The sequence below is a fragment of the Scophthalmus maximus genome, chromosome 2 (assembly GCF_022379125.1).
Source record: "Scophthalmus maximus strain ysfricsl-2021 chromosome 2, ASM2237912v1, whole genome shotgun sequence".
Classification (NCBI taxonomy): domain Eukaryota; kingdom Metazoa; phylum Chordata; class Actinopteri; order Pleuronectiformes; family Scophthalmidae; genus Scophthalmus; species Scophthalmus maximus.
In genome coordinates this window covers 12,640,799-12,665,214 of record NC_061516.1, presented here as the reverse complement: position 1 = coordinate 12,665,214, position 24,416 = coordinate 12,640,799, and the positions used below count along the sequence as shown (strand labels likewise).

General features: G+C 41.0%; 1 protein-coding gene across 8 annotated transcripts in view; it reads right to left on the bottom strand.

Annotated features, from left to right (window-relative positions):
* The window catches only part of LOC118300126 (protocadherin-1), a 216,149-nt gene that overhangs the window by 102,103 nt on the left and 89,630 nt on the right, over positions 1-24,416 (bottom strand). For 5 of the 8 annotated variants that reach the window (XM_047336859.1, XM_047336867.1, XM_047336864.1 and 2 more), the window contains one exon: positions 4,524-4,581. The gene's annotated coding sequence lies outside the window, so the exon portion shown is untranslated. Of the gene's footprint in view, positions 1-3,040; positions 3,161-4,523; positions 4,582-17,914; positions 18,218-24,416 lie in introns of those variants that run through there. The other 3 variants (XM_047336875.1, XM_047336873.1, XM_047336868.1) reach the window with 2 other exon arrangements.

Sequence of the window (24,416 nt, the reverse complement as noted above, 5' to 3'; positions counted from 1 at the left end):
AACATCTAATCAGGCTGCAGCACAACTTCTTTTATCTCCCGGCTGTACTATTGAACAATTGACTGTTTACTGTTCTCATTAGTGATCCGCAACGCTCCAGTCATTATTCCAGCTGACAGGTCAGCGTACCCTTTGGGTGAGCCTGACTCGCTTTCATGCGCGAGCCCAATCATTAATTCAACCAGCAGACATGGCCCACAGCTTCCGCGAGGACAGAATAGTGGCTACGTTATGCTGCTTCCCTGCAACCTCACAAACCCGCAATTACGATCGTCTAACTAGAAGAGACACACAAAAGTGGCTCGCTAAGTCAAGCTGATAAAATCTGATATCACGGCCAAAACAGGGTTCTATTGGCTTATACAGCCTTTCAGTGTGTATGAAACATCGGCGTCTACTCACATTATGAGCAAAGAGAAAAGGCTTGAATTGGACATCCTGGTGTTGAGCAAATATCGATGCACAGGTGTCAGAAAATGATGTCTCGATCATCCTCAGCACATGGAGTAATGATTAACACGTCCACCGCTTTCGTGCCAATCCTTACTAGAGCTGAGAACATTTTATTGGTGAAATCATTTGAGCATGCCTCAAATGCAGTCAAAGTAAGCTCCCGCATCCCGCGGAAGGAGCGGCATCACACTCGAGCGCCTCTGCGCGTCGGCTATTTCCAGCTCCGAGCTTCTAACCTCAACAACTGTCACTAAAGTGGAAGAATTTTCTCTCATAAAAATTGACTCAACGCGACTGGTTCAGATGTTCCATATGCTGTGGACAATTATTTTTTGGGATTAGAAAACAGGGAGTGAGGACAGTACAAGTGTTTCAGCCTCACGTCTTTTTCAACAGTACTTTACAAGAGTGAGCATACGCGTTGATGATATATCATCACCTTTTATGTGAGGCCGAGTAGACAAGCTCATTGAAATCTCACCAGCACAGCAGTGGCTTCAAAGTTTTACAGGTTTGTTTTTGTTTCGTTGGGTCTTTTTTTCTCGAGTCAGTAAAACAGGATAGCACTGTGTGAGGTTATACAGCATGAGATGTGACGCAGACAAAAAAAAGACAGACAACAATGGCATTTCGATTACCTATTGTTACAACATGTAGACATAAGCTGCATTTGGGAAATGCCACATGGAGAACAGTGGTTTGATGCACTATATGTGCACAACCTCTGTTCTAAAAGGAAAATTGCAACTTCAGAACTGTAGAAACTGTTTTCCAAAAATTACCCAAGTAACCTTCGGCCTCACAGGTGTTGTCCTTGTGCTTCTTTGAATTTGCATTTGTTATTGACTCTCTGTATTTATGTCATTCTGTTTTCTAATTAATTATTTCAAGTTTTGCTCCTCGTAAAGGAAACCGAACATTGACGGTTTCCTTTACTTTTTACCTTCCCCTCGAAATTCTTTTAAGCATCCTTCGTCTTGCCATTCTGTTTCTCCTCTAATTGTTACATTTTGTCATTCACATTTCTTTTTACACATGCCTGTTTGTCTGCGCTCCACACCAACCCACCTCTTATTGTAATATTCTGCTGTCTGCTGTCCTGCTCCTTTGCATCTTTTTTCAAATTCCTTCTTTGTCCTCTCCTTTGTTTCCTCCCGTTTTATTCTTCACTTCGTATCTTTCCTCTTTCTCTTGTAATTTTCTCCTCCACCCTCCCCTCTGCTTCTGTGCGCCTCTGTTCCTCTCGTTTATTCCTGTCCTCCAGCTCTCTTTGTGTTCATTACCATGCTCCTAATCCTGCGCTTTCCTTTGCCTGTCCTCTCTACTCTTTACATCTCTCCTTTATTTCCAACTTTATAATCTTCTACCCTTAAATTAACACGGCGAATCTAAGAAATAACAGTGTAACAGTTGCACTGGCTGTTAAGCAATCACTCGCCCCCTGTTGGGAGTTTATGGCCGGTGCTACCGCAGGTGAAGTTTGCCTAACAATGCAACACCCACTAATATCAGCAGCAGCTCTTTTGTCAGAAGCTGGGCACTTAATGATGTGAGGAGATGTTTGAGAGCAAATTTTAGGTGACAATTCTCAACAGGACTTGCACAACTGCACATGTGGCTGATGGGGTCACGTCTTACTGACAGTCTCATGGCAATCTGACAGTAACAAGCGCTGGGTCTGACGTTACTTACTGTAAAATCTGACACTTCAAGGTCAAGTCCAGTGGATTTTCTGCTCCCAACCATAGTTTGCATGTAGGGGGGGACAAATTGCCAAATTGAAAAAAAATTGCCCAGTGCAATGTGCAGCTTTGAAGATAGCTGGCAAAGAAATGTTAGAACACACCCCAATATAAAGTTACGAATTCTCTTGCAACTCAAACATACAGATTACATCAGAATGTGTCCTCACTCTCTGTCAAAATAAAATCAGTGCCTACAAATCTTGATATCAATACAAACTTGCTATATACATGCTTGATAGTTCTGTCACTAATCAGCATCCCACGTGTTGCTGAAAATGAATGATGCATTTGCAGCTGTTGGTTTTTTGAGTGGCATAGTCTGCCATTTGAAGAACTAGTTGCAGCGCAGGAATGAAACAGTCCCCTGTCTTTTGGAGGCACATTTCAACATTGTCTGATCTCTTTGTGTGCTTACACTTACCGATCACATTTTTAGGAACTCCCTACTCATACTAGGCAGGGCCTCCCTCTGCTGTCAAAACAGCCTCAGTTCTTTTTGTTTTTGAAGACTTTGGGAACTTTTACTCGGAGCACATTGTTCCCGCAGATTCGTCAACTTCACATTCATGCTGCCAATCTCCTGTTCTATCACGTCCTAATGGTGTTCAATTAAATTCACAGCTGCCGACCGGGGAGGCCACTAAAGTTCACTGAGCTAATTGTAATATTATTCAAACAATTTTGAGATGACTTTGTGACATCATCAGGAGGGACGTAACCATTAAAAGATGGTAAATAGTACCTACATGGTAAACAACAATACATATGAAGGCTGTGGCAGTCAAACAATGATTGATTGGTATCAAGGGGCCAGAGGTTTGCCAACAAATCATTACCCACACCGTTCCACAACCACCACCAGCTTGGTCTGTTGACACAAGGCAGGGTGGGTCCATGGGTTCATGCTGCTGACGCCAAGCTCTGACACTGCAGTCTGCGGCCTCAGACTCAGAGTTTCTGCTCTGAAAAGATGCAAATGTCTGGGTCAAAGTCAACATTTCACCCCCATTCTGCTGCTGGTGTGAACATTGACTGGAGCTCTAGACCTGTACGTGTATGAATGTCTTTCATTACAACTACTGTCACATGATCGTCTTAAGGATAATTGCTTGAATTAGCAGGTGCCAAAGTTTTACTAATAAAATGTTCAGTAAGTGTATTACCATATTATCCATCAAAGTAAAGTTACACAAGTAAAGTCATTCACTTTCTTTTCCCAAGTGTAACTTCGTGCAATAGTTACCTTTGGTGTCTTTTTCCCCAGAAGCACAGAAAAGCAGTTTTGCCCCAAAGCATCTTCATTTGGATTTGCAACTCTCCCAAAATCCACACATGTAAATTTTCTCGAAGAGGGTAAATATCAAAACTTTTCAGAAGTGGCATTTTGTATAATCACGCCGTTGTTTTCATGAAAGTCTGCCTGTGTCAGGAGAGTGCAGCCCATGTTTCCTTCTGGAAAATATTATGTTTATGCTTCCATATGGTAATCAGTGGTTATGTTACTGTATATAGGATGAATTATTGAAAATTACTCCGGGCATTCATCATCTTATGTAATACGGAGTCTAATAGACTGAGGTTACAGATTTATAGATAAAGAAAATAAAAGTAACTGTGTAAAATCAAGCCCGAGCAATTCGGCTCATATATGTTCATAAAAACAAAACAAAAAAAAACTAAATTGAAGTGAAGGAATAAATATGGGTGACAATGTATGTGGTCAGAAGCGCAGGAGACTTTAATACTTATACCTACAGAGGTCACTGCAATCATTCTTTTATCAATCATACAAACAAACATGCACAGGTGAAAACACAACCTCCTTGGCAGAGAGACTATAAAATATATTTGTTTGTAGTGGAAAACCCAAATAGAATTATTACCCACTCTGCAGTTCCACGGCCCTCGTCTTCGATGTTTAGGGTTCAGTTTCGCCAACCCTAATCGTAAGACCAGATCCAGCAGGCTGCTATGTTCAGCACACATTGATGCCCTCTGCGCACAACCCACCCAGCACCGAACGGCAAAGCAACAAATTGAATGGCTAATTGGTGACGAAAGTGGACATCTAATCGATAAAGACACAGATATTTCAAAGAAAAAGACCAATCCAAGAGAGAGAATATTGGATTTACATTTGCCCAGTGAACAGGACTTGAACAAATCTAAATGCTTTTCCATCTCTGCTGGTTGGAATATCACCGTATCAACTTTATGAGGCATCAATATCTCAACGTTGTGTTTACAGCTCTTTTTGCTCTGCCCCCTGGTGACTTTAAACTCAGGTATTTCTTATTTGTGCAGCTAGTAGACACTAAAGCTTACCTTCTATTTTCTCTTCCCAAAGCATGTTGATGGGATCGGTTGGACTGCACAGAGGAGCCTGCAACATAATTGGACAACATTAGAAAGGAAATGGCAATTACGTACGCATGACACTTATCTGATTAAATCCACATACACGCAAAAAAAGGGAAACCAAAATGGAAGACCTCCCTTCTATGAGCTCCCGCCTGGCAGCCTACACTAACCAGTCAGTATGTTTTATTAGTTTTTAGATTCTGATGTTAATACAGAAGAAATGAGAGGGACGTTTAATTAATAGCATCTTGTGGGTGGTTCAGATGGTTTTCACGGAAAAAAAACACTGCTTGTGGTTTTTTTTTCCTGATTAAATTCAAATCAAAATGTGAAGGTAAGTAGCTTAAAACATGTTCTTACTTTAGGCAATTCACATGACTGACTACATGACATTTCCACTTTTTTGGTGGGTTGTCACCGCATGCTACCAATTGCTAATGGGTGTCGCAATGTAATATAAATAAATATTTAAAAAAAATATAACAATGTGAGCGGGATCCCCAATATAGTAATCCACTTAAGTACACTTTATATTTTATTAAATAAATTGATGTGCAAAATGAATGATGAATAAATACTGTAAGTCAAAAATTGTACAGTATGTCACCCAATATTAATGATATATGATATATACACAGTGGGGGTCGAACAGTTTTATAGGGGATAATCAATTTGCTGCTGTAAAATGATGCCGTATGCTATTAGTTAAACTGGATTCTTAAGCTTTTGTAACACTGATGGGACAATCAGCTGGAATACTGTCAGCCAATTGACTAAATCAAATCTGAAATTAAAGGGGAAAAAAAGACAGCACAACCAATCCACACACACACACACACACACACACACACACACACACACACACACACACACACACACACACACACACACACACACACACACACACACACACACACACACACACACACACACACACACACACACACACACACACACACACACACAAATAATACAACTATGAAAAAGAATTTCCTTATCACTTTGAGTTAAGCTAACTGTTCCGCCACCAGCACCAATATGCTTCAGGGTCTTAACCCTGAAAGCAAACCAGAGAATGTCTGATAACATAACGGCAGATAATAGCCTGCATTTCTGTCGAGGCCTCAAGCATTCCACTATGTCTGGAGGGGAGGTGAGCACAACAGCTGCGGTGGCGGCTAACAAGCCTGTAAGTAATTGGTGGCAGTGCTGTGGAACAATCCATACACACAACAGGCAAACAATCAGATCAGATAAGCAGAATTTGTTTGTCCTCACTGTGGTTTCCGGCCATGAAGCAAACTTTCGTACAGAGCCACGGAGAGATGCCTCGTATGATCCATTCAACCTCGAGCCATTTTGCACATTCACATGGACCCAGCTCCACGGTGTTATCGCCTGAAGCACAATGGCTTCATGGTGGTTCAGAAACTCGCTACGCCGCCCCATGCAGTCCGGTCTTCGTTTAATTTTAGGTTGGCATTTCCTAAGTATTTTTCTTCTATTGAAATAATATAATATAGATAAAATATTGAATAAACATAAAAATGCATGTCTCCGACCCGTTACACATACCCAAAATTGCATGCTAATCAACTACACTGTGGTGGCATTAATTTGTCTCGCTACAGTTTTTCACATTTTTTACACACCTACAACAACATATAGGGTCATTTACTTTATGTTTTGTGCAATTGCTTCATTGTGGAACTGTGTGCCATACTTTTCTGCCTCACTCGCTCTCTCCCTCTGCATCTATGTCTCTCTCTCCCACCCTCTCACCGTCGGCAGCACCGCGATAAATCCTGTCGTGTTGTGGGCCGTCAAAAGATCCATAAAAGTTGTTACCGCCCTTGATGGCAGGCAGGACCCGTCATATATATAAATGTAACCCCTGCACTCTCTGTGTACCTGGCTCTCGGGCTCAAAAGTTAAAGGTTTCTTACAAAAGTTAAAACCTTATTAATTTGAAAGAGTGACTCATTCTCAGGCACTGATTTCAAAAGGAATATTTACCGTAAAGAGTTACACTACCTAGTATTGACACAGCAAGTAAAAATGTAGGCATGATGATTTCAGAACTCTGTTTGACTGGTGATTGTCATAGTTCAGCTTCCAAATAAGGTCTGAGAATAATGATATGGGAGGTAGGCCATGCTTACACAACACATCTGAGGATTTGGAAAGCAGGTGAGGCGGACAAAGAGACACTCTGCTGTCTAAAAACCTCCAAATTTGCAGAAGATTCCCTCCACAAGTAGAGTACACAGAGGCATCATCCAACACCTGCTCAGTCTCTGACTGTTATCTTTTTATTAAGGAAATGCCAAATGAATATGCATGTACTTGTCTAAACATGCCCTGCTTCACACCAGCGTTTCACATATTCAAACTTGCCGGTTGCCAAGTACAAATGCAGTCTGGCTCACCAAAAAGAAACGAGGATGCAGCCTTCAAACCTTCACTTAAATCTTTACTTCAACTCAACACAACCAAGATAACACATTGCTTGTTTGTGTGTGTGTGTGTGTGTGTGTGTGTGTGCGTGCGTGCGCACATGGGTTGAGAATCAAGCCATAAGGGTAATTAGCTAGTCGAGATGATCAAGACGAATTCTGGGAGCTCATTTCATTTGCTCTGCCAGACTACGGTCTGGATCCCATTCATTGGAAAGTGATTTCCCTTCCGGCAGATAACTTGCTGGTCCAATCACAACCTATTATGTGATAATGGGCGGGGTTTATACCGTGACGCGGAGAGAAGCGACTTTTGTAAAACAACCAACACTGCCGCAGTACCCGATACTCTCACATTTCTCCCACAAAAACGACAACACTCGTTCACAGACATTGTGGAATCATCACCACAGGCGTCTCCTCTCTACTCTAGTCTGCTGACCTGTTTGCATCGCTCAACAAACGATAAATGATTCGTTGCTCTCACCAGTTGTACATTTGGTCTGCGTTCGTTGGTAATGCCTCTTGGAAATCGAAAATGAACTGAGAGCTAATACGCATTTGAGTATTAGGCTAGGCACATTCCAATTCCCTCTCTTGTCTTTTCCTCCAATGTTGTAACCCTGGAGAGATGCAAAGGAAAGGTATAAAGGAAAAACATTAGAAAGCCGTCCTTTCGCCCAGTCTATTATCTGAGGCAATATCAGTTTTTTGATGACTTTGCAGCTCAGTAGCAACAAAGTTTTTAAAACTCAAGAGTCCTTTATAGTCATATGCACAGTTGAAACAGGTGTTGAAATTCTTATTTTGCTCCACTGACACAATTTAAGAATAATTACAAGATTAATGATTTAAGATAACAATCTAAGACATTAAATTTGCACAAATTAAAAGATAACAATGTCTAATCATATACACTTGAAAATATATGTACATATAAGTTGACATATGTCAACAAAGGTGGTTTGCATTGTTGTGCATGAAGATAAATTCAATTTGTTGCTGATGTTTTTGCGCAATCCTCCGGGCACAATAGCTATTTAGTATTTGCTTTGATTCCAGAGTTTAGTGATAATTTGTAGTTCAACTACACAACGGTGAAATACTGCAGAGAGGTACTGCTGGACATCGGCAAAGTTCACAATCAGCCTACGCTCAATCCTTCTGACCTCGACTTCCTGCTTCATCCTGTAAACACTGACTCCCACCAGCAAGGCCCGGCGGCACCGGCCTCTGGTGGGCGGCGCAGCGGTCAAGAGCGACCAAGGCGGAAGCGTGGCAAGAAAGGTGGGCTACATGCTGGGCTAAAGGCCGATACTGCTAGCAAATCCTCGCTCCCTCGAAAAACAAGCTTTGTCGTTCATATATCCACATATACAGTGTCCAAATATTAAGGCCTCGCAGTTACCTCTGTTTTACGTGAAGTAGAAAAAATGCAGGTATATCATAGATTAAGTTTGTACCTGACGCGTGGGGATATTTAGTCTCACATGACTGAATAGAAATGACCACCAGACCGTGGAAGCATGACTACTGCCGACAGACAGCACTCACCTCCCTGACTGTTATATAATGCATGATACAGACTGAAAGGAAAAACAAAGATCCTGGTGAGGAAAAAATCTTTTCTATTCGTCTAACACAGTCACAGACCAACCTCAACCTAATCCTCTCCTTTTGTTCTCCTCCAAGTTACATGGCTTCCTACAAATGGTGAACCACACAGAATTACAGACGGCAACATAAAAAGGGCAGGGCATGCGTTGTGTGTGTTTGCGCAGTGTAAGGCCCCATGCTCTTGTTTGGGGGGGGGGACTGTCACTGTCTCGACTGAGGTTATTAGAGTGAGCATCTGTTTGTTTTGTCCCGACAACACCTTTGCTTACTGCACATTACAGGCATATGTTATCTGAAAAAGGCATCAAATGACTGTTTGACACAGGCTTTGCCAGTTTACTTTTTTGTTATACTAAGAGACAACGTATTATCCAGCTTCTCCTTTTGTTTATACCTTTTTACATAAAGCGCTCCAATGCGAGATGCATTGAGATGGCGGGGTTAGCCTGGTTTGTGGACTGATGGTGATGCAGAATTGACAGCAACAGCTTTAATGAAACAAACTGCTCATGATTCCTCACATGTTTTTTTCTCCCCTGTCTCCTAAGGCCTAAATCATGGCGTGACTGTGTACATATTAATCACCATCCCACGCATTGCTACTGCTGTCACATCTACAGACTTGCAGATTCCCGGTTTAATTATTAGAGAATCATGAAGTGACATTAAATTTACCACAATTTTCACAAGACAAAATCGAATTATGTTTTATCAAAAGGCTGCCTTCAATGTGATACAATACACACATGTATTTTCTGATGGGAGTGTATTGCCAAGTAAAGCTAGAAAAAACATGACACTATCAGAAGCTCAGGTTTATCAGCCAGAACATTATAATTAGTGTTGTTGTTGTACTTTGCTACAGATCTGAGATCTTATTTAAATGATAAATTATCATAGAGCAGAGACCCCTCTTACACTGGCTTGTAAATACTAAAAGCTGGGTCTCGAAAAAGGAAGCATCACAGCAGTCACGTAGATTGTCATTATGTAACACAAGTGGTTATCTTGAATTTGAAATGGATGATGTCCCTGCTCTTAAAGGACCTCTATTAGCCTGCCAAAAAGTGCAAAGATTGCCAAAGATGATGGAAAATGAATATCAAGTGCAATACATCATTCTTGTCTGGCTAGTGATATGGCAATCCCGGGTGGAAAATTAATTTGATTTCCGCTGCAGCCTGACATTGTAAGATGAGCAGTGGGAGCACCTTCTGTATTTTCCACCGCTACTGATCATCACGGTGTCAAGAGTCTCAGCTTTTGAATATATTTTAACATTTATGTGTTTTCTTTCCGGTTTGTTTTACTTGACATAGCGTTATATCATTCATAGTTCAAAAGCACTGCAGGTTAATGTGAAGCAGTTGTTGTCTCCATATAATCACTATAATATTCAACCTTTTCTCAGGATGTCCACATGCCAGGATAATGGGGACATTTATTTGGTGCCAAGTAAAATTATGCAGGCTGTATAATATTGAAAACACTGCGCAACAGAAGCACGTGGTGTTATAGCAACATGTGAACTACAGCATTCAGTGATCAATATAGCTGTAGACAACAACCTGAACAATGCATCCTAAAGTGCAGCTTAAACATTACCTAAAAATGTAACTAGTGTATTTGTGGTGAAAATGCAAGGCGTTTAAAATGAACCTAAGAAATTACTGGCTTATAAATTCTGTGAGGACATTTAATGACAAACATTCAAATAACTGTTTAAGGGTAAGAATTTTGTTTTAGGTTTCAAGTTAGAATTAGGTTTGATTTCTCTTTTTGGAAATGGAAAAAAAAAATTTGCATGTCGTTGACTGTAACTATGAGGACTTATTTCAATATTATTGGTGAACAAACTTTGCCAAAGTGACATTAGTTCAATTCCTGTTCACTGAACAGTCAATACATGCTCATGATTCAATGCCATTCAAGATTCATATTGCAATGACTCACCTCCTCATCCTCTGCCATTTAAACCTGGTTATCTAGAACCAGTTGCACAAGCATATGCTGTTTATACCAGTGGGAGGAATATACAGTGGCTCCCAATGTGTCTGAGTCTTATTGCAGCTTCACTCAAGGGTGTTGTTCATGTCAGAATGACAGTAGGTGGTTATGCAACCACTTCAGGCAAATCACGAGTCTCAATTTGATGTCGATGTTACATCATGTCTCTGAATGTTTTCCCCGTAGTTCAGAGTCCATTCTACAGATATAACACAGATAATTAAAATCAGAACAAATCATTCAGATGTTAATTATCTTTTCTGAAAAAAATAGTATGGCGGAATCATGGAGAGGGTGCGTGCGTGGGACACTGGTACAGCGTGGCGGAGAGAGCAGCGACCAAAATAAATCAATTTCATCTTCACCTAGCCTTCACAACTGAGCATTTTACTGTTTAAGTGTCAAGCTGAAAGACATGATGGAGGACACAATCAGTGCTTACACAATCAAAGGGGGAATATATCAGCGAACCCAAAAGAGCAGAGACTGATTGGAGAATACATTTTTTGTCATTAGAGGCTGGCAAATCAAATTAGTCCTTTAGGCCGGTGTTTCCGAGCACCTCGGAACCGAGTTATCATTCAACAGACGACATCTAAAGGACTAATCATGCCAGCCCCGCAGCCTGCAGTCAGGGGGAGCCTCTCCATTCGCACGGCTCTCAAACTTCCAAAAAGGGACTGTAGACGAAACAGATAGTCAGGCAGCAGCATCTGTGGAGACCACGCCCTGGGGACCCTAGTGTCACAGATGCTGCTGCCTGACTACGATTCGTCTACAATCCCTTTTTGGAAGGAAGAGATATGCAAGGGAAAAAAAGAACAGCCTTCTTTATATCCTTGACAGCTCATTACCACGGAAACAACCCTGGCCTGGCCTCACGAGCCACCACCACCATCCCTGCCTCACTGGAGGAAAGAGACAATAAAAATAAAAAAAAGTGTTGTGGAGAAACAAGAGTGCAATATTACATACGCTAACTGTGTTTTTAGTTTGAAGATGCTCAGCGGCAGACTGTGGAGGTCTACTGTATTTCCGGCACCATTAGCTTCCACTAGCATGGTATTAACCCCAAACGGTAACAGGTGCCAAACAGAGAGTCTGACATTAACATGATAAACACAACGAATTTGGCTTGAGCAGCATCATTTTGTGGGTCCTGTCACGGTGTGGTGCACCCTCCATTCAAAATGCTTTTTGTTCTTTGTTCAGGCATGGAAATAAAATAGCGACGGGTCAGGGCGGACGGCCTTGGCTGGGATCAGGACTCGCACAGTGCAGTTTCTCCAAATGCAGGGAACTTTAACCTTGACTGCGTCAGAGCCGACAATGAAAGATCTGTTTAATTATCCATTTTCAAGTCAAGCCCATAAGGATAGTAAACATCAGCAAAAAATAAACATAATCCCTTCTGCTTGTGGTAAAAATGCCAAAAGCCGTTTTCGGCAACGGATGGGGTCAGATTTTAAAAATTAACTTCGGAAATGTTCTTCACAATTTGGAATGTGTTCTCACAAGGCATTAATTTCAAATGAGACAGGTGACAAAAGAAGTAGACACCCGGGAAAAGTGCTGTACATGTTAAGACTGGATGTCCGTGAATTGTTCGTGGTCGACTCTTGTCACAGTTGCCTAGTGTACTGTACTTCCCTCACTCTGAATTAAGGTCAATACTGGTGAAGTGTTTTTCTGAGGGTTTAAGGTCGGTTCCATCTTTATTGTTTTCTGGATCTTTCCTCAATCATGCTCTGATTGAATATAACGTCACTAGCCTGGATGAGGAAATGGAGATTTTGTCCCCCTGCAGTTTGACATGGCCCTATTTGGTTTGGGTTAAGTGATACTGCAGAGATAGGATACATTATAAAAAAAATCATCCTGCTTGAAAAATAAACTAACTCTTCTGACACTGTGCTTGGAGAATTTACTGTCTAATGGTAATGTGGACGTGATGCGACATGCTTGAAGTTATTTTGAAGCAAACATCGGAAGCCCAGCCAAGATTTCTTGTTTGTCAGTGGACTCTGCCAGAATCCGGTTTTAGCACCTCGACTTCGGAAAAACTGTCCTGCCTGCGAGTTGAGGAAGTAGGTCAGTCTTTTGAGATCAACACATACAGAGATTTTCTTCATAGCTCGGAGCGAGGAACCATGGTGCGCTGTTTGGCTTGTTCAGTTACATTCTAAATGGTGCTCATTAAGTGAAATCTCTAATTCCAAAGACTGGGATGTGTCGTTGCTTCGCTATACACCATTGGGCGAAGTATGTTCAGCTACCACACAGATTACACACATCAATGCATTATTTCGAGTACAATTATATTTGATGAAGAATTCCTAACACAACCATTATAACAAATGACGAGTAGGACATTGGTTGGTCACAACTCTATCTCACTGAGATTACTTACGAAGAAAAACACCCATCTGGTGCACAACGCACATTTAAAAGCAAATTAATATGTTAATTTCAAGTACAGTATATGTCCATCTGTTTATGGACATGCAATGATGCTTTGTAGCTGAGTCATCATTTTAAATGTAAATATTAAGATAGTAGGTACAGAGTGCCTCTTTTTGATCATTAATGTGGAGCAGCAAAAATCACACTGTGACCAGTAAATCTAACAAAAACGGAACTTTGTTTAAACTGGCTAAATATATTTGAATTATCTTATATGCATGTAATATAGGCACCAATCATTTTCCATCTATTTTACGGCTAACGGTTGGTTGTTTTTAAGAAAATTATCCTAAACTACAGCAAGGATCTATATACATAAGAATGCAGTGCAGAGTTAGATTCCAGAAGACTGAGGGTTGATTTGGGAAGAGGTTATTATCTCTCATTATTGACTATGTAAAATAGTGACAAGCTAAAATAATAATTACCAATTGAAAATAACCTTCCTCAGAGCAACCCGAGTGGATGAAGGGCTCCCGGTACAGATGTGTAGAGGCATCTTGATCTCGTGAATAAGTCGCTGGTTGCTTGTGAGCCTTCTTAGCAAGGTGATATGGTGATGGGGTAAAATTAAATGCTTAGGCTGTGATTATTGCAAAAGAATTGATAAACAAGACCAAGTTGTCGCCAGTCTGATTCAATCTCGCAAGAAGATCTAATAGTATGTTTTACATTTTGGTGTATCTTTTCGGGGCTGCGCCTTTGAGATCGGGCGGTCCGTTTGCTTGTTTATTTGTTTGTTAAACAGATTTCCAAAAAACTTGGTGGAGGATGGGACCTAGGCCATGAAAGAACACGTTACATTTTGGCACAAAGGGGCGGATCCAGGAATTTTACTTTCTTTAACATTGATAGGGCATTTTCCCAGGGAACTAGGATGGCACTCATAGATATGTTTCTTTGATATTAGTTAGGGACTCAAAGATATCAGTCCCCTAAATATGCCAGAATATATATATATATATATACTGTATATATTAATTTTTCCCATCAAGATCCATGGATTATTCCCTTGGAAATTGAGTGTCTGCAATTTGGTGCGGCTTCATCGAATCTAAGGCGGCTGTAGGCCCTTGGCGCTCTACTGTGCACCAGTCTCGTTAATTAATAATTCACATCTGGCTAATTGACCTATGAAGAGTACATTTTGTGATGTTACATTTAGATGCCAAATTCTGAAGGTGTGACACTGGCTCATTTCTGAGTTCACATGCAGAGCTTGGTGGGTTGCGTCACTCTTTTTGTTTGTTGTCAACACGTTTACCGAGAGAGCTGCTGCTGGCCTGCACATTTAGCAATGTGATGCAGACTTTCACCCACAGATATTCCTCAACTACCTGCCCATCATTATGAGCCAAATGTCATGAACTGATGTTGGAATTTCACTTCATGGGAGTCAAAATCCGACAAGTTGGCAGGAAGCGTTCACTGCCAAAGGGATGTTTTAAGTAAATAGCAGCAGCAAGCATCTGGCCCTCTGATGTTAATTACCCTCCGCTTACAGCCGGGCTTTGCTCTATCGCATGTAATTAAATGTTCTTTATAAAATTTCACGACTTTCTTTAAAAAGGTGGTAATAGATTTTGTGTGCAGTTGTAAGGGCTGACTTTTCAATGGTTTAAAGGCTCCAAACGGTATTAGGTCTGTTTTTTTCCCCCCAATTTAATTATTTTTTCTTTATCATACTGTTCCAAATAAACTTCCTTCCTAAATAAATTCCATCAACCTCTTTACTCTTTTCCACTCTCCAGCACACTTTTTGTTGGCGTTCTGGATTATGTATCATGATTGTGGACGATTGAAAATTTCATATTTTTTACTTTGGATGTCCGATAATTTAGTATTATTCAATTATCTTCAGGAGTGGCGGCAGATACCTTGTCACCCTCTAAAACACCAGGAATTATGAAGTGTATTTTGTTGGCAATTTTCTTTTCTTTTTTGTGTTCCTGACAGATGAGAAATTATGGACTGTCAACGTTTTGCTCATTAGCCACCAGTTTGGTAACAGGGGGGGTTTGAAGCATAGAATTTAAGAACAGAAATGACAGAATGTTTTTACATATGAAAAAAAAAAGTTGATTGATTTTGTCTGTCTTTATTTATTTTTTTATTTTTTGCATCTGGCAATTATAGTTGTCAGTACTGTATATTTTCTTCTTCCCAGCTAATATTTTTTTGTGAATTCTGAGGTAACAGCTGGAGCTGCATCAATAACACACTGCGTTTATCCAGTCAGTCATTGTTGTCATTCTATTTTTTGTATGTGTGAGATATGTTTTTCTCCTTCTCTTATCGAGTAGGCCAAAATGAGGCATTCATGCAACATGCTGTGATGCAGAGGAGTGTTAATACTCAATGTTGTTTGCAGTGCAGCCAACCTGTTACTCAGTTAGTCCGCTGCACGGACGTCAGTGCAATTCTCAGTTTACATTGTGAGACTTTTTCTATTTAACTTGATCTTTTGGCGGTACAACAACAGTCCCCGCGTTGTCCTCGGTTGTCCGTCCCAGGACAAGTCTCGCTTTACCTGACATCTTTTCATACTGTCAGAGCCAGACAGCCATTTTCATAAACATATGCACCCAATTACAAAATCCATTAATATCCATCATGTTCTGTCATAAATCATATAGCTGTGCAACCAGTCTGACTGTAATTATTGCTGAGCAAGAAGCAGAAGTCTGTGATTAGGTTTAGTCATTACTCCCCCCCCCTTGTGATTAATCTCAGCGTTGAAATAATAAATGGGGAAAATGAACCAGTTCTATGTCATCGCGTTTGTAATTGTGAATTTGAGCGAGACGTATTATGAAGTTTTGACAGAAATCTGTTTCCGTCACTCTCCTCTCTCTGTCTCTGACAAATACAATGATCAATGCTTTGTCATGTTGCTGTTTGGATCAGAGCATCTAAAAATACCATGACAGCTTCAAATGTCTGAATTTGTCACAAAAATTAAAACTCACCTACGTGAAAGAAGATACACATGAAACCAAACTTTGGTTTGATTAATTTCATTCATTCATTTTACTGGTAATAAAAGGTATTTCCACATCATTACATCAGTGCTGATTGGTAGCAAAGCTTGTACGTCAGCCTAAGTGTATTCAAACAATCATTCCCTCTACCAAAGGACAGTTTTATTTCCCATTGAGAGTACAAGTCTGGATGCATGCACATCATATTAGTTCCCTGCTTTGTCTGAACACTCATTAAAGCAATTCTTTCAGCCCTCACTGAAATTACACAAGCTTGAAATATGTGTGCATCACACTTCGCCTTCAAGCTTCAGTGAGCAGGGGATATCTTAAATACTAATTGTTAAAGGTTCATGTTCTTGCCACTTAGCACCAGGAAATCTCATTTGGATGTTATGAAACCCCATTCAACAGAGGACTTCATTCTAATTCCAAACGTTGAGTTCTCATCATTGTGAATGGTTGTATACTTTAAATCGTATCGATCTCTTTGTGCAGCAACTTCTCTTCATTATGGCGGTAATCAGATTTACCATGGGCTGCATATATGAGATTAAAAAATACCTTCTAGTTTCCAGTGGCGACACGTGCGGCTCTGTCTTATGCACAGCGCTGGCTCCCAGACGATGCTGACTAATGTTTTCTGGCACATGGGGTTTTAGGGGAATCAATTTTAGCACAATAACTAGCCCAGGCAAGAATCTGCCCCGTGGAATGAAGGAAAGCATATTACTTCTAGTGCAAACCCTATTATCAAAGACACACAGTCATACATTATTTAGTGAATGCCAGTTTTACAAGGTTGGTTCAAAAACAAACATGAATTATTCATCCGCACCCAGATTTTCTGGGTTTTCCGAACGTAATTAATATGAAGAACAATCAGCTCATCACAAATCAAACACTGTAGCCTTTTTAAAAAAAAAAATCTAATGCACCAGGTTTCTGGGGGAGAAAGCAACGATAGAATTTCATGACTGCTCTGCCTAATGGGTGTTCAATGTGGTGCTCATTCACAGTGAAGGGGGGGGGGGGGGGTCCTGGAGGTTTATCGATTCAAATCCAGGTTAAAGGTTTAGCTATTATTCTGCAGCTGAAAGAGGATCACCCTTTTTGCCTGCACAGAGATCAATGAAAGGCCTGCAGTTATAATTACTATGTACTTGATGATGGTATTTTTACTATGGCATGTACTGGTGAAATTGATTATATAGGTCCATAAAATCCTCATCAGCGCATCCATAAATGTAGCCACTGTGTAAATATCTGTCCCTTAATGTGCAGTCACAGAAACCAATGGGAATTTTGGTTTGGTTTGTTTTCTTCTCAATAAAAAGTTGGGGGGTTGGTCAGACCACACCCGTTGTCAAACTCAAAACTGTGATCTCAACCAGAGCCATTCTCCGTTCACTCCGACGGACCAATGGCGGATCATCGAGCCTCTCAATAGTTCCTGAAGTGAGCAGCAGCACAATGGATCAATGGACCGTCTGTGGCGTTTAAATAATCCGAATGCATATTATCAGCACATCGGAAACTAATCAAAATGCGAATTAAAGCATTTTAGTGGATTATGATTTATGATTATGATTTATTTATGATATTAAAAAAAGTATTGACTAATTACATAGAGTATCTACATAGGCATGTCGCTTTGCTATATTGTAAATCCATACATTTATTGACTACTAATTACCAAAAAATCCCAGTTCTGTCCCTCTGAATAATGGATTCATATTGCACGGCGAGAACTTCCGGGGAACTATCTGAAGTCTTCATTTTGGACTTCCGTTGTCGCGACTCTCAGACGGCTCTGATCTCAACTACACACCTGTAGAAGTTTTGTGACATTTGTGACACTATCAGAGTTCCTTCGACAGACGCGTAAACACCTCCCAACGTACGCATCGGCAGCTCCGCTGTAGTTCCTGCTGCTTTAGGTGTCTCCAGGATCTCGTTGTTCTATGATCACTCTCTCACACACACACACACACACACACACACACAAGGTGAAAACAATGCCACCCGAGCTGTCGCAGCTGGTAGAAAGGTATTTTTGTAAATAGTCTCCACAGCTGGCAGTGCAACCGCTCATTAAATCTATACACCAACAAGCAGCTGTTTGCCAAATTGTCCCAACAGGCCACCCTCAATAATCAACAATCCGATCAGCGTTTAAAAACATTGTGATTCATAGTACTCTCATCTTGAGAAGTTAATGGGAAAACACAGCTAAATTATTAAACGGTAACTCAAAGGTAATTTCTATGTGGCTTCTGTTACACAAGTTCTATGTGGCTTCTGTTACACATGTTCTCCTTTGTCTCTCTCTTCCCTCTGGAAGCTTCTCCAGGCTTTTTAATATGTATATATATATATATATATATATATATATATATATATATATATATATATATATATTCATTCATTCATTCATCGTCTACCGCTTTATCCATTTAAGGGTCGCAGGGGGTCGCTGGAGCCAATCCCAGCTAACATTGGGCGAGAGGCGGGGTACACCCTGGACAGGTCGCCAGCCTATCACAGGGCCACACACAGAGACGGACAACCATTCACTCTCACATTCACACCTACGGTCAATTTAGAGTCTCCAATGAACCTAACCCCATTCTGCATGTCTTTGGACTGTGGGAGGAAGCCGGAGAACCCGGAAAGAACCCACGCATACACGGGGAGAACATGCAAACTCCACACAGAAAGGCCCTGGTTGAACCGGGATTCGAACCCAGAACCTTCTTGCTGTGAGGCGAAGGTGCTAACCACTACACCACCGTGCATATATATATATATATATACAGAGTGAGAGAGGTAGAGAGAGAGAGAGAGAAGTACAAAAACTTGATGATATGTGACGGATGAAGTTAGCAGTTAACAAGCAAAGTGTGGGAGTGTAAAACATACTGCAGTGCATGGGAAAGTTGAAAGTAGCTTGTTGAGCAGGTGGTGTGATAAAGGACTCATTTTGGCTTTTTGTATGCAAAGGTTCTCATACTTTCCGTGCTACGAGCGCAGTGGTTGTCAAACATGAATTTCTCATGGATCTGGGCTCCTGCCGCTGAGCTGTGTCTGTGTGTGTGTGTGTGCATGAGAGGAGAGGCTGCAGCCCGACCATAAAAGACACCAAAATGTGGTAGAGAAGATTAAGCTTGGCTTTCATGGTTCATGTGGCTAAGCCTTAACCCTGTGTGAACGCTCATATTCATATTGTAACGACGATAAAAATATGATTCATCGGCCCGGCACTAATTGTGATGATAAACTGAAAATGGGCAATTTGAGTGAATGTAAACTCGTCAGAAATCAATGATAATAAAATGATCAAAAATGTGGTTAATTGTCCTGCTAGTCCATACTGAACAGGCTGGTTAGGCCAAAGATCAGATGTGATCATGTCAGTTTATTCACACAACCAACAAATGACTATTACATTTAAATCTCTGGGACATGTCGTTTTCCAACATGTACTGTACAGGCATCTGTGTGTAGTCAGTATATTTGCCTTACAAGTGTTGGAGGGGATCTTGTAAACTTGCAATCATGTATTTGGTCAAAAATTACAAAAAAATAAATTTATTTTTCTTTCTTGCTCAGGCCACTTTCTCTAATAGATTCAAACACCATTTAAACATGATTCCTTGACATACTATTACAACTTAAAAAAAATAGGAATGTGCTGTTTAGCAGACATTTTCAAGGGGAAATGAATAATCCATTTTCTTATGCATTACTCTCAGATAATAGGGGCGATCATCTGAAAGTCTGGCGACTAGCAAAAAACGACAGAAAGCTAAAGTGCAGAGGCCCCAGGACAGATCCTCAATCACCCGCTGACTGTGTTAGGAAGTGGGGTAGAGCTACCGAAGCTATATTGCATCCGCCCGTCCAAAAGCTGAACTGAATGAGCTGAATGTGTCTGTGGTGCAGGAAGCAACAGAAACACAGGATTAGCTGACACTTGACACTACAGCACACCGGTGTTGCTGCACCAGGAGTTTCTTTGCCAACCTTTTCATGTTGTCACCTTCTTCTCTCGGTGAAACCGGAGACAGGCTCCAAACCGGAGTGACATTGGGCCTGTAGCTGCTCGTGGGCAGGCTGTGCCACAGTTTAGTTACGCTGACATTACTCATTGTCGACAAACATTACTCACAAATCTGCCTCGCCAGCCATAATTCACTGCCACCGTATTTAAATGTTGTGCTGAAAATTAATTTCGATAAAACAGAATGAGTATGAATCTGCAATGAAGAACGCCGTTTGTCAAAGCAGCAACAAATTACATGTAAATTCATCACAGGGTACCTGAAAATCCTGGACAGCTTTTTTTTCTTCTGTTACTGGGTCAGAATGTGTTTGATGTATTCCATGGATTCTGCCCTTTTGTTTTTACTTAGAACAAACATAGTTCTGGATATTAGACTGTTTAAATATTCTCTTTCATGATTTTGTGTGAGAGACTGCCTTGATCACGAGCGAGTTAATGGGGAGATCCTCCTTATTTATGGTATAAGATGCTGGTGCAGGAACAACTGTGTGCTATTTATCTTTTTTCTCCTCTTTGTGTTTGTGGGTAAGCAATTAAAATAAGTGGGTCACTGATTATTGAACTTGTGCTTGCACAAAGCAGCACATTTGTATGATACAATATTGGATCTTTCTTTTGATGGCTCACTGTGGAGAAGAGCTTTGTGTTCCTTTGTGAAAAAAAGTGGGTAACAGAAATAGGGTGAGGAGAGCAAGTGATCGTTTGTGCATTGCTGCCCCCACCGTCCTGCAAAATAAAGGGCAGAATTTGGCCAGTTGCTGCAGTATGTTCAAAATGATCAGCAAAAGTGCTTTATAAAGGTACTCAAGTTCAGTGGTAGTGTCAAGACGAACACAAGGGTTTCAGATTGACAAAAAAGCCATCCATCCATCCATTATCTATACCGTTCCATTAAGGGTCGCGGGGGCTGGAGCCAATCCCAGCTGACATTGGGCGAGAGGCAGGGTTCACCATGGACAGGTCGCCAACGTACCGCAGGGCCAACATCCGGAGACAAACAACCATTCACCCTCACATTCACACCTACGGGCAATTTAATGTCTCCAATTAACCTAACCCCATTCTGCATGTCTTTGTACTGTGGGAGGAAGCCAGTGGAACTTGGAGAGAACCCACGCACACACGGGGAGAACATGCAAACTCCACACAGATAGTCCCTAGTTGGTACGAACGTGGATGTGAACCCAGAATCTTCATGCTGTGAGGCGACAGCGCTAACCACTACACCACCGTACAGTCAGCAAAAAAAAAAAGGACTCATCTGAGGATCAGCAAAAAAATAAAATAAAATAAACCTATCATGCAAAACCAGTCCGAGTGATTACTCATATAATCTCACCCACAAGCAGCACTGGCACAACATCATGAAATAAACAACACACGGGCCCCAGCCGTGACTGGAGTCGGAGATGACTGACAGCCAGTGGGACCTGTAAAACATCCCAAGGCAAACTGATTACCGCCCCCATCAGCGCACGGGCTCCGACTGCTATCGAGAGACCGTCGGACTCATTCTCGGTGCCATCGCAGTCAAACGCGCGCATCCGTCATCTGGGGCTTCTGGGAGCATCAAACACACTCTCTTATTAACCCATTAAGGTTGCAGTTTGATGTTAAATTAATTATTATCTAGTGGTCTTTGATCTCCAGGAACACACCCCAACCAGTTCCTGTTCACTGCCATGATCCGCAGATTTGTTTTTGTTCCCTCTCCTGATAAATAGACAGATATACGAACACTATTAGACAGAATGATAGACTAACAGATAAACTGACAGGCCAACAGATGGACAGAGATGGATATGCAGATATATCATTGTATGCTTCAAAATGTCAAGCTAAAAGCATCGATGAAATGCTAGATGCCCAGACCCGAGGCAGCTTCTTTGCTGTTATCCAAACAAACAAGAGCTTACATCTCTTCTCAGCTTCCTGTCTCACAGCCTTGTTTCCTAGGTAACCATGTCAGATGAATTGAGAGGGGGGACTGGCGCCCTCCAGAGAGCCAATCCTCTCTCATCCAAAGTTTGTCTCACTTTAGGTCATGTGGCACCTGTTCCCATGACAACCAGGTTGGAGGGCAGTCTGGGTATCTCTTTGATCAAGGAAAAAATACCACACATGCCAGCGAGCAACCTTGAAATCAAGGAGGCGATGCAGATAGGCAATGGCTCTTTAAGGAGATGTAATAAGCTGATGTCAGATCATTCATGAAAGCCTTCGCTTCGCACAAGCACACGGATAGTAAAAGGTCGAGCTGTGTAATGCACAGCCTGGCAATTTGAAAATATGAAAAGTAATAAATCAGAAGTAAATTGAACATATTGGTGAAGCTGTGATGGCTTTCGTTTAAGGAAAAAACAAGCACTGAATTGCAGCACAAACAAGCCACTGTCATAAATATGAGCTCAATGAAGAGCTTGAAATCGTAGCTCAAGAAGGTACAAAGGGCGGCTAACACAGTGCCCCTGGAAAAAAAGATTGAGTGGATGTCTTTCTTGTCAGCTCACAGCAGCATTAATCACCAGCAGCAGAGTCACAAAACAGATTTTATTTTGTGAGCAGGTGGCCTTAAAGCCTTAAAGGTCTTTTGGTCTATGATAAGCATTTGGCCTTTTCTAAGCCTTTGAGCTCTCACAAACAAAGAACCATCCCAAACCTCTGGGCCGAGGTAAATGGTTGACTTTTCCAAGCCTTTTAGTCTGCAAAGCTGTTGGAAAGCATCCATCTGATAAGAGGTTCCCATGAGCATCCTTTCAATAAAAAAATGTGACGGGCAACAAATTAGCTTTAGATACTGTACCTGTTGTAATAAAGAAAGGCCAGTTGTTTCTCCGCTCTGTTGTTTTGTTAGCAATAAATTACAGACTGTCAATGCAATTTAATAATATTAATGTAAAAAACAGAAATATTGAACATGTATGATGCAATGTACGCCAAAGAATGACTTCTGTACAGCATCCATAACAATGAAAATGGCTATTTTCCATCACATTGGAAAATAGAACACATCTGGCCCATAAAAACATAAGAAGAATTCACTCAAAGAGAGTCAAATGTCAAAAGAGAACAAATTCACCAAGGTTATATATCAGCCGCTGTGTTTCCAGCAAACTTTGAACAGACGGGCCAAGTGGAAACACACTCTTTGATCTCTGGCACAGTCCTGCCCTTAAGAAAGGCAAAGCTTGGGAAAAGTGCAAGTTCTAATGAAATCAAGGCCACAATAAACTCCAACATAGGTCACAAAGAAATTGGACTAGCCTTTAAACCATCCATATTTAAAGTCCCAATAAACAGGAATGTTATATGAATTTTAAGTAGCCTGAGGCAAGGCTATGCAATAATAGACCGGCTATTTGGTCTTTACGCCCTTAGCCAATTTATCAAATAGTGTGCCTGAACTTTGAGATAAAATGACCACTCATTTTCTGCAGCCCAACTTGTTGATAGGACTCACCCTGCAAGGAATATTTCATTAAAAATGAAATACTAATTATGACGTGACATTTCAATTATGTAAAAATGCCAAAAGGTTAATGGTGTAATTCCATTTAAAAAAGAATATAGTATTCAATGTCTTTTTTTTTGTTGTTTTTTGTTGCAGACATATTTTTAGCGATGGAGGAAATTCATAAGCTGACAACTGCACACACCCGAGAATGACTAGCAGTCGACCTGCTATAAAGCCACTGAAGGGGCTTTTACCAACAGAGACACAGTTACCGTGATCATTTGAATAAAACACACAATCTCTCAGTGGCAGGATCACTTGTGAGCTTTAAGGACACCTGGAGTTTGGCAAGGACCCTCGCACGGTAGATGGGGTGGGTTACTCTTACATTAATAAGTAAATACAACAAGTTAATTCAATTGTAATTTTCAAGCCATAACACTAGCACTAGTAAATCAAAACATGGTGAAATATTCATCACAGTTCACACTATGGCTGACGAAGATATTCCTGAACATTACAGATTTTCGGAGTATAGGGCTATCCTCTAAAAGCAGATAAGCTGTTGCATCAGTCTAGAAGACTTTGCTCTCTCTCAGCTCGCCTCACAGTGCAATACCCCCCACTACATTGCAGGAGCAACAGGCTGGAAAGTTGACAAACACAGTCCCGACTTAAAATGACAGAGCCATGAACTTACTATGATGGAAGCGTAGACAGGTTATGGACACAGATGAGGCACTAAGCATGAGGACAGTGCAAGGCAGGACAATGCAACTTGTTTCTGTTGGCTGCTTGGATGCTCTAAAAGAG